Source organism: Lontra canadensis, unplaced genomic scaffold (genome assembly GCF_010015895.1).
Source record: "Lontra canadensis isolate GAN:19392208 unplaced genomic scaffold, GSC_riverotter_1.0 scaffold550, whole genome shotgun sequence".
Classification (NCBI taxonomy): Eukaryota; Metazoa; Chordata; class Mammalia; order Carnivora; family Mustelidae; genus Lontra; species Lontra canadensis.
The window spans coordinates 1-10,907 of NW_022631540.1; the positions used below are offsets into that span (position 1 = coordinate 1).

Sequence of the window (10,907 nt, forward strand, 5' to 3'; positions counted from 1 at the left end):
AATTCAGTAGAGTCTTAAATGTATTTGTAAATTTTTTAGTGACAAATTAGCTTTTATTATTATTTTTTTAAGATTTCTATTTATTTATTGAGACAGAATGTTTATATGCAGGGAACTGGGGTTAGGGGAAGGGGCAGAGGGAGAGATCAAATCTTAAAGCCGGCTCCACACCCCAGTTCAGATACATCAGGCTCCATCACAGGACCCTGAGACCACGACCTGAGCTGAAATCTAGAGTCTCATGTTTAACCAACTGTGCCACCCAGGTGCCCCCAAATTAGCTTTTATTTCAAAAGTAGCTTTGAAGTATCACTTTGGTCAGTATCACTTGGATAAATGAGGTCTCAAGTTTTTCTTAATGCTCATTGTTGTATCGTAGATTTAGATAGTATTGAACTACATGGTGGAGGTTACTTGTGATTTTTTTAATTTGTTTTTATGGAAAGGATTAAAGGTTTGAGGTGGTAATGACACGTTAAACTTTTTGTCATGTCTCCCCCTTCCCAGTAATTGCTTTGCTTTGCTTTTTTCTGTAGGAAATAATTACCTTATTTGGATGGCGTAGTAGGCTGATAATATATATAAATAAAAATGCAGGTGTGTTACTGGGAAATAATTTTGGCTCGTTTAACCTATTGCAATAAGAAACACATGAGGTTTAATCATGGGGTAATAGTAAAGCACTTAAATCTTCATCGAGCTCTTTTGAGAGACTCTTACTTTAGTATTTGAAAAGAAAAATCTGCATGTATAGAGATATCTAAGGTATAGGTTGTATTTCATTTCATGCAAACAGTCTCAAAATACTTTGTTCATGCTCCTAAATAAAGAGGTCTTTTTGATACTGTCATGATTTTCTATCTTCCAAAATAGAAACACTATTTTATATAATTAATTTATTTTTTAAAAACATTATTTATTTGAGAGAGAGAGAGCAGGCAGGGCAGAGGGAGAGGGAGAAGCAGACTTCATGCTGAGCAGGGAGCCCAGTGTGGAGCTTGATCCCAGAACCCGGGCAGATGCTTCAGCTGAGCCACCTAGGTGCCCCTAGAATTGCTATATTAAATTATTTTACTTACAGTCAAACATATTAGAAAAAAGTACACTCGGGGCACCCGGGTGGCTCAGTGGGTTAAAGCCTCTGCCTTCGGCTCAGGTCATGATCTCAGGGTCCTGGAATCGAGGCCCACATCGGGCTCTCTGCTCCATGGGGAGCCTGTTTCCTCCTCTCTTTCTGCGTGCCTCTCTGCCTACTTGTTATCTCTGTCTGTCAAATAAATCTTAAAAAAAAATAGAAAGAAAAAAGTACACTCATAATAACTTCTGTTTGGATTGCCTTGGAGATCTATGCACTGTGGCCATCTGTTGACTTGAGCTGTCAGTTCCAGATTGAGGACAGTAACTCATGGTGCCTGGGAAGAAGGCCAGGGAAGGACAGGCAGCAGTTACTCTTCTTTTCCAAGCTCATGTTTCACACTGTAGCTCAGCACTGTCCAGAGGGTTACTTAACTCTGCCAAGCTGCCTTTATTCTGGTGGAAACTACCAAACGAACATGATGTTAAAGACTCAGGTGGTTAAAACTAGGGAAAAAGTCAATATCAAAGTAAATCTTGTGAAGGCATAAGTGATTTAGGCAGTGAACCTCATTGCTTGGTGGTCTCCTCCATCTAGGGGTCTCCCATAAGCATAATTCTGTTAACTGAACCAGATCTCATCTCAGGATGATGCTAACAGGCTCTGCATGTGCAGAGAGGAAACTGCATTGAGTTGCTGTGGTGGTACATTAACTGCTTCCAGTGTATTTAGAAATATTAGGAGGTGTCTCAGGACCTGTGTTCTACACACAACAGTCCAGTAGCAGCTCTGTTTCCATTTAATAATTGGAATTAATATCCCCAGGCAACAGAGTTGTAATCCCCTGTATTGCCTGTAAATTCAGTGATACGAGGATTCAGTGGCCAAGTGGCATCTTAATTTCCAAGTCCGTGGAGCCATTGTATCCCCCAATGCAAGTCCAGGCCCTTGCAGAAGATCTAAGTTTTTTGTATTTTCCATTTTTAATGCTTTGTAGAGTTCTGCTTTTTTCAGTTTGAATACCTCCGTCCTTAGCTTTTCTCAAGGGAAATGTTGCAGCCGGCAGTTCCTCTGCTTCATGTGCCGTTCTGCAGTCCCTTACTTAGTCACGTTCTTAGTCAGGGTCAGAAAACTGTTGACTGGTTTATCGTATAGGGCAAGGTGTGGGGGTGAGGATCTTCCACTATGTCTGGATGCACCACCCTCTTAGTACCTCGATGTGTTCACCAACCCAGAAAGTTGAAGAAATAATTTTTTGACATAATTAAAATTTGCTCAGTTTGTGTTATATGTAATCATTTTTCTTTCAAAAGTAATATGTCCACTGTAAGATAAATTTTCTTTTTTGAAATTCCATCTGATAACATTCAAAATAGTAAAAAGGATTAATCTAAAGTGAATTTGGGCCTCCTTTCCACCTCAGTCCCCAGTCTTCCAGTTCTTCTCAGAAGGTTAGTGTTCCACAGTTAGCAAGTTATTTATTTATTTTTTTTAAGATTTTATTTATTTGAGAGAGTGAGAGAGCGCGTGCCGTGAGCAGAAGCAGGGGGAGCGGCAGGCAGAGGGAGAAGCAGCCTCCCCAGTGAGCACAGACCTTATGTGGGACTTGATCCCAGGACTGGGATTGTGATCTGGGCCGAAGGCAGATGCTTAATGGACTGAGCCACCCACGTGCCCAAGTGAGCAATTTCTTATATAATTTTTCAGAAATACTCTTAAGTCTGTAAATGGTAATATACCTGGACACTTCTGCACTTTAATTTCTCCCTTTTTGTATGTTTTGAAGACACTTCTGTATCAGTACCTGTGATCTGATTCATTTTTGTTAATGCTTTCATAACACTCAGTTATATGAATGTACTGTAGATTATTTCCAAGTTTTTACTTGTGGGATGTTTTTGGTCAGTATCACTTGGAGATACAGTGAAGGATTTAGAGTTGAATTTTTGACAAAGGCAAAGGCTTTCCAGGTCACATGTTATTTTTATGTAACCCTTTCAGGAGAATATGAGAAAGGTGTAGACCATCTGACAAACGCAATTGCTGTGTGTGGACAGCCGCAGCAGTTGCTGCAAGTGTTACAGCAGACTCTCCCACCACCGGTGTTCCAGATGCTTCTGACCAAGCTTCCAACAATTAGTCAGGTAAGGATTTGAAATGTTAGTAAAAGTGAGTAGAATCTGAGAAGTAAATGTTTTAAGGACATTGGCATTTAAAAATTAATCTAGTGAACATGATGAAATTTGAAACTCTTGGAATCAAAGTAGAATTGGAGATAGCAGTGCTTGAAATTTTTCTTCCCTAACAATATTGGAGTGAGCGATACTAAGATCTAGTCATTGTGTCCTATGTGTGCATCAAGAAGTACGTCTCGTATTCTGAAATCTGAGGCCTTGGTATTCACCAGAATTGGGCCACTCTCAGCTACTTTCTGAAACTACCTTTCTGTCGACTTTTGTGAGCCCATGAATTCAGTTATGTTGCCTGGCAGAGGGCATAGGGGCTGAGATGACATAGCCCGTAATTAGATCTTAAAGGATTGTTGGATATCCTCTGACTTCACTTGTCTAAAAAGCCCCAGTGCCTCTGCTTCTGCCAAGATGGGCTTTGGGCTTGGAGTTACTTGACTGCATCTCCAAAGCTATATTGAATACACCACCATTTGTATAAAAGATTATTTATAACTTAAGAATTGATTAAGAGGCATTCTGTTCATTTTTATTTTTTTCCAAGAAATCAAAATGAATCTAGTTTTTGGAATAGTTTGTTTACTCGTGTGTGAGTTTCCACAGTTGGTGTGATTTAAGATTGTTTAATTCCTCAAACTGATCTTTACTCAGGTTGAAAAGGGACTGGAGAGAAAATAAAGGCCCCAGAGATTTAAGGGAAAGGGTTGAAAAAACCAAAGATTTGGTCTTAACCCTTTTTATTTAGACTAATGTGGTTCCTAGTCTATCTAAATCAGAATCCTCTGTTTAATGTTACCTGCTCTTGGAAAGGCAACATAGCGTAGTGCTTTTGGAAGATGGACCTGAGGATGTGAGGTCTTTTGAAATGTGGATGAGTTCAGGATGAAACCTGAACTCCTCTTTATAAAAATGACCTCCTTTACTCAGTTAACTCATGTTATTTGGAAATATTTTCAAATGCTAATTTTGGAATTACTGTATTCCTCCTTGACTGAGCATTTTCAGCCAAAAAGGGAAATGTTTGGAGCGTTGAATGACCAGTACTCTTAATTTATATGAGAGTGAAAAGATATCTTGAATTCTTTTTGGTTTTAGTTATATAATTGATTAACATGTAAAACATACTATTATTCCTTAGATTTTGAGATGGGACTGACAGTAGTGTGATCATTATTTTCTTTGATAACAGTGTTTAGAAATGTTAAGTATTGAATTCTCAGAATGGGTAAACCTTAGCAAGTTTTGTATTCTTTGAATACAAAGGACATAATTTTTCCCCCCCTTAAAATTTTTTTAATTGAAGTATTGATGACACACGATGTTACATTAGTTTCAGGCGTACAAGTTACTGATTTGACAGGTCTGTACGTTATGGTCTGCTTGCCATAAATGTGGCTGCCGTCTGTCTCACTATACAGCAGTATTATGTGATCATTGACTGTATTTCCTGTGCTGTACTTTTAATCCTTTAAGCCTGGACCTGTCACTCCCCTTCACTTAATTTTGCCCCCACCCACTTCCTTCCAGCAACCACCAGTTCATACTTAGAGATCTCTTTCTCCTTTGTTTGTTCATTTGTTGGTATTTATTTTATTATTTGTTTAATTAAAAAATACTTATTTATTTGACAGAGAGATCACAAGTAGGCAGAGAGGCAGGCGGAGAGAGAGAGAGGAGGGGAAGCAGGCTCCCTGCTGTGCAGAGAGGCCATGACCTGAGCTGAAGGCAGAGGTTTAACCCACTGAGCCAACCCAGGTGTCCCGTTTGTTGGTTTTTAGATTCCACATATAAGTGAAATCAGCTGGTGTTTATCTTAGTGAAATAACACTTAGGATAATATCCTCTAGGTCCATCCATGTTGCAGATAGCAAGATCTCATTCTTTATGGCTGAATAATAGTCCACTGTATATGGTTACCACTTCTTTATCCATTCATCCATTGATAGACACTAATGTTGCTTCCATATCTTGGCTCTTGCAGATAATGCTGCAGTAAATCTAGAGGTGCATACATCATTCCGAATTAGTATTTTCATTTTCTTTTCTTTTTTTTTTTTAAGATTTCATTCATTTATCAGAGAGAGAGAGCATGCGCATGAGCTAGGAGGGAGGGGCCGAGGGAGTGGGGGAAGCAGACTTCATGTGAGAAGAGCACCTGATGTTGGACTCTTGATTCCAGGACCCTGAGAGCAAGACCTGAGCGGAAGGCAGTGGCTTAATGGGATGAGCCACCCCAGGCATCTCTCTTCTTTTCTTTTCTTTTTTTTTTTTTTTAATTTTACTTGAGAGAGACCAAGTATGACTGGGTGGCAAAGGGAGGGGAGAAGCAGGTTTTCTTCTGAACAGGGAGCCCAGGGGAATCATGACCTCAGCTGAAGGCAGATGATTTAACTGAATGAGCCACCCATGCACCCTCTATTTTCATTTTCCTTGGGTAAATAACCAGCAGTGGAATTACTGGACCATAACAGTATTCCTATTTTTTAATTTTTTGAGGAACCTTTCAGCTGTTTTCCACAGTGGCTGTACCAGTTTACAGTCCCACCAAAAGTGCATGAGAGTTCCTTTTTTTCCACATCCTTGCCAACACCTGTTACTTCTTGTCTTCCTGTTTCTGGGCACTCTGACACTGTGTGAGGCGATATCTCATTGGGGTTTTGTATTTGCATTTCCTTGATGATTAATGGTGTTGAGCATCCTTGCATCTGTCTGTTGGGAAAATGTCTGTTTAGGTCCTCTGCCCATTTTTAATTGGATTATTAGGGTTTTTTTCCCTCCTGTTGAGTTGTATGAGTTCTTTTTATATTTTGGATTTTTTAAAAGAGTATTTATTTATTTGACAGACAGAGGTCATAAGTAGGCAGAGAAGCAGGCAGAGAGTGGGGGGGAAACAGGCTCCCTGCTGAGTAGAGAGCCTGATACAGGGCTCGATCCCAGAACCCTGGGATCATGACCTGAGTCAAAGACAGAGACCTTAACCCACTGAGCCACCCAGGCGCCCCTATATTTTGGTAATTAGCCCCTCATTAGATATACCATGTACAGATGTCCTCCACCTCAGTAGGTTGCCTTATCATTTTCTTGGTTTACTCTGCCATGTAAAAGCTTATTACTTTGGTGTAGTCCCAGTAGTTTATTTTTGCTTGTTTCCCCTGCCTGAGGAGACACACCTAGAAAATGTTGTTGAGGCCAGTGTCCAAGAAGATTACTGCTTAGGAGTTTATGGTATCAGGTCTCACATTTAGATCTTTAATTCATTTTGAGTTTATTTTCATGCAGGATGTAAGGAAGTGGTCCCGTTTCATTCTTTTCCATGTGGCTGTACTGTTCCTCAACACCATTTATTGAAGAGACTGTCTTTTTCCATTGGATATTCTTGCCTCCCACAAAGGACTTCTAAAAATTAAAATTGTTTTTTTTCTCTTTCAGAGAATTGTAAGTGCTCAGAGCTTGGCTGAAGATGATGTGGAATGAGAAAATGTCAACATAATCTCAATTAAAAATATTTTTAAAATCTTAAGTTGGAAGATGAGCAGCTCTGGGGGGAAAAGGGCAAATAGGCTTGTTATGGACTGTCCTACACTGAAATCTACCAAAGTTAATTTTTACTTTGTGTAGATCCATTTGTCTGTTTTATTTATTTTTCCCAGTGAAAAGTGTATTTTGATAGAAAGCTTTTCATTTTATAAATACACTATGAGTTACCAAAATATCATGGATTTATTTTATTCCGAAAACGTGCAATTAAAGTGTACATATAACATCACATTACTTATGTTAGAAATACTCAGTGCTTAGTTTTGAAAGATAAGCAGAAAAAGTATAGGAGAAAGCTGAAGAATGCACGTTTTTTTAAGCTAGTACATTTGCTCTACATTAAAGAATTCGATGGAATCTTTATCAAAACTGAGCATTAAAATCTTTGAGAGATTACTTTTTTCCATTTAATCTCTTAAATATGATGTGAGAAGTGCTGCTGTGCTGTATTAATTCACCTCCTCCCTGTGTATTTGTCATTTTAATCGGTGGGCTTAATGTGTTCTGGATATTTATCGTATTTTAGATGTATGTAGTAAATAGCACCGGGAATTAAATCTATGTACATCCTTAATCTAGCCATGTGAGCCTCACTAATTACTGTCTACCCTCTTTCCTCACTTAAAAAATGAGGGAATTGGTTTGCTAACTCAGAGAAGTGTCCCTTTCAGCTTTTAATTAATTTGTTTCTGTTACGCATCTTTAAAACCACCTTCTCCTGAGGGATATATTTGTTTGGACAACCAGGCCTTGCATTTTTTATACTCTGAAGTTTGCATGCTTGCCTGACTTAGTATTTCTGAATTGATTGTCCCACCCCCACCCCTTTTTTTAAAGATCTAACTTGTGTTGGTTTTCACTGAAATCATGCAGTTCTGTCATTACTCTTGTAAATCTGAAACTTAACCTTTAGGGTAACTGGGATAAACTTGTAAAATGTTTGTTCCCCTTTGCTTTTATCTTCAGTGTATCTCCTCAGTCCTCTTTCAATCTGATTCATTTAACTCGTTATGATGAGAATAAGGTATAACCTTGTGGCTGAAGACTTGGAGAGAATGAAAGTGTTCTCAAAATAGTGACATGTTATCTGCAGTCACAGGTTGAACATTAGGTCTGAGAATAAAGATCCTTGGTACGTACTTGTCATCTGTTGAACTGAGTAACAATTCCTCCCTGTACATACACGTTGCCTTTATTCTATCTCAAAATCTGGAGCGATCCTGCAGACTTTTCCTATGTACTTAAGTCTTTTACTTAATTTGTTTATAAATTTTCCTTAACCTTAGCATTGGGTTTTTGTTGTGATAGGGGTATAGAGGAAAGAGTTTGGAGTATAGTTCTAAGTTTTTGCTTCTGGACAGCTTGCATAGCCTTTGGCAGGTCACATTACATCTCTGAACTTACCCCGAGTATTCTCATCTAGAAAATTAGATCATTAAACTACGTAACGCAGACATTTAAGGACTCTTCCTCATGTACCTTCCAAAATTGTGCTCCTGTACCCTTACACAGTATGGTTTTTAAAATTTTTTTTTTAATTTTTAAAAAATTTTTTGATGGCATCCTGCCTGCTCTTGTCTGGGGATAGGGATGTGAGCAGTGCAAACATGCTGATTAGTCAGTTTCACTCATAGATCCCAAATCCAAAGCAGTGTCGTGGTCATTGGTCACATAGCTGGGAAAACAGTCTTTTCATCTTGTACTCCCCTCAGCCAGAGGGGAGTCTTCAGACCAAGGGCATTCAGTGTATAGGTCAGAGTGAGAACGTAGGGGGCGAAAAGAGCAAGGGGCAGACCCCGTGGCAAGGCAGGAATGGACCTAGAGAAGCCAAGGACGAGCTGGAGGAGTGAGCAGTCAGTCCACTTAGCTTTGGGAGAGGACTTGACGGCGGCTGTATGCCCTTGAGAATTGTGGCGTAGTCTAAGCTGGGTAGCACTGGCTTTTCTGAAAGATAATCAGTTTTGATCTAACGCCTGTTGAATAGGCTATGCTGTCTGCCCAAAGGATCTGATTATGCGGTCATTTTCTTACTTAAATGACAACTTTTGTGCTTTAAAATTAGTTGCCACTTCTGAAAGGTGATAGTTTGGTTTTAAAAAAAAAAGTCCAAACAAGGTTTTCTCCCAGGTCCATAATTATAGAACATGGTTTCTTGTCTAAAGTTTTACAGGGTGATGGAACCAGGCAGTAGGGATGATGTTGGGCAAATGGTGCTCAACCCCAGTTTAATTAGAGTGACGACCACCTGAATGTGCCCATGTGCACGTTGCACATGAGCAACATGTGTGCAGCTTCCACAGACTTGAAAGTCTTTGGTGGAAATATGTATTAGTGCATGGTTAGTGTGCTTCCCTGGGAAGGAGCTGTCTGATTCCACAGTTTGTACATAAGGTGGAAGTGCACTCAAAACGGGCCTACCTGGCCGTGTCCATGCTGTCCTGTTCATAGATAACTAGAATTTACATTCACATTGAATTTATGTAAAGTACATAAAAAACCTAGTACAGCGGACATAGTAGGCAGTCAGCAGATGTTTGAGTCCTCTTATCCCTCAAAATGGTTGATATTTTTTACCATCTTTCTGCTTGCTTTTCTGACCTTGTTGAACCAACTTACGGACCAGAGTATTAATGAAATATTACAGAAAAGATTTTGAGAAAATTAGTATATCATGCAAATGTTACACAAAACTTACTTTCTTGTAACATAAAAATAAACAGTTTTATTGCTTGTGCCTCAACTGTTTAAATATTAAAGGGCTTGGAGAAAATTTTTGTTCAGTGTATATTTGCAGAAGTGAATTCTCAATTTGATTCCTGGTGGTGGCACCTGTTTTTCGGTTCATATCCCTCGGAGAATGTTGACATTTGTGCAGCTTCTCCCAGGACAGCGCACATGTGCTCTTGACATGGGATTGACAGATCGCAGGTGAAGAGCCCGTGCTTTCCTGTCAGTAGATGAGGTTTCTTCGTAGTAGTGGGTTCCCAGCTTAAGCAGGTGCCTGGAAGGAGTGTTAAAACACATCGCTGGGCAGTAGGTCTGAGGCAGGAGCATATTATCAGTATTTCTTTTTTTTTTTTTTCAATCAAAATGGACATATATATATATATATATATATATATATATACATACATATATATAAAATACATTTTTTAAAGATTTTATTTATTTGACAGCAAGAGGGAACAAAAGCAGGGGGAGAGGAAGAGGGAGAAGCAGGCTTCCCGCTGAGCAGGGAGCCCAACATGAAGCTTGATATCTGAGCCAAAGGCAGATGCTTAAAAACCGAGCCACCCAGGTGCCCCTCAAAATAACATTTTTTAAAAGGTTAATTTATTTTTGGAGAAAGCGTGCCAGGGGGAAGGGGCACAGGCAGGGAATCTCAAGCAGACTCCAGGCCCAATGCGGGGCTATATCTAACAACCCTGAGATCATGACCTGAGCCAAAATCAAGAATCAGATGCTTAGTAGCGAAGTAACCCACCCAGGTGCTCCCAAGATATTTTTATTTTAAGTGAACTCTTCAAAGGTGGTATAAAAACAGGAAATTGTTACAGGATAGCAGCCATGTTAATGTCACAGGTGATGTACTCTGTAATGAGTAGCAGTGCACTCCGTAAAAATGAGATGTGTATGGTCACTGGGGTGACTCAGATAAGTCTGTTTTTGGCTCAGGTCGTGATCTCTAGGACCTGGGATTGAGCCCTGTGTCGGGCTCCCAGCTCAGCAGGGAATGTGCTTCTCCCTCTGCCCCTCTGCTTGTGCTCTCTCTCTCTCAAATGAGTAAATAAAATCTTTTAAAAAATGAGATGTGTGGGGCGCCTGGGTGGCTCAGTGGGTTAAAGCCTCTGCCTTCGGCTCAGGTCATGATCCCAGGGTCCTGGGATCGAGCCCCACATCAGGCGCTCTGCTCTGTGGGGAGCCTGCTTCCTCCTCTCTCTCTCTGCCTGCCTCTCTGCCTACTTGTGATCTCCGTCAAATAAAAAAATCTTAAAAAACAAAAAAAAGATGTGTGGGTTGCCTGGGTGGCTCATTGGGCTCTCTGCTCAGTAGGGAGCCTGCTTCTCCTCTCTCTGCCTTCCTCTCCGCCTACTTGTAATATCTGT

At 39.9% G+C, this 10,907-nt stretch overlaps 1 long non-coding RNA gene across 1 annotated transcript; it reads left to right on the top strand.

The window, feature by feature from the left end:
• Positions 1 to 3,052: 3,052 nt before the first annotated feature.
• On the top strand, positions 3,053 to 7,947 carry LOC116863113. The gene is made up of 2 exons (XR_004381767.1): positions 3,053 to 3,219; positions 6,694 to 7,947. It is a non-coding gene; the product is annotated as an uncharacterized LOC116863113 (long non-coding RNA).
• Positions 7,948 to 10,907: the final 2,960 nt, after the last annotated feature.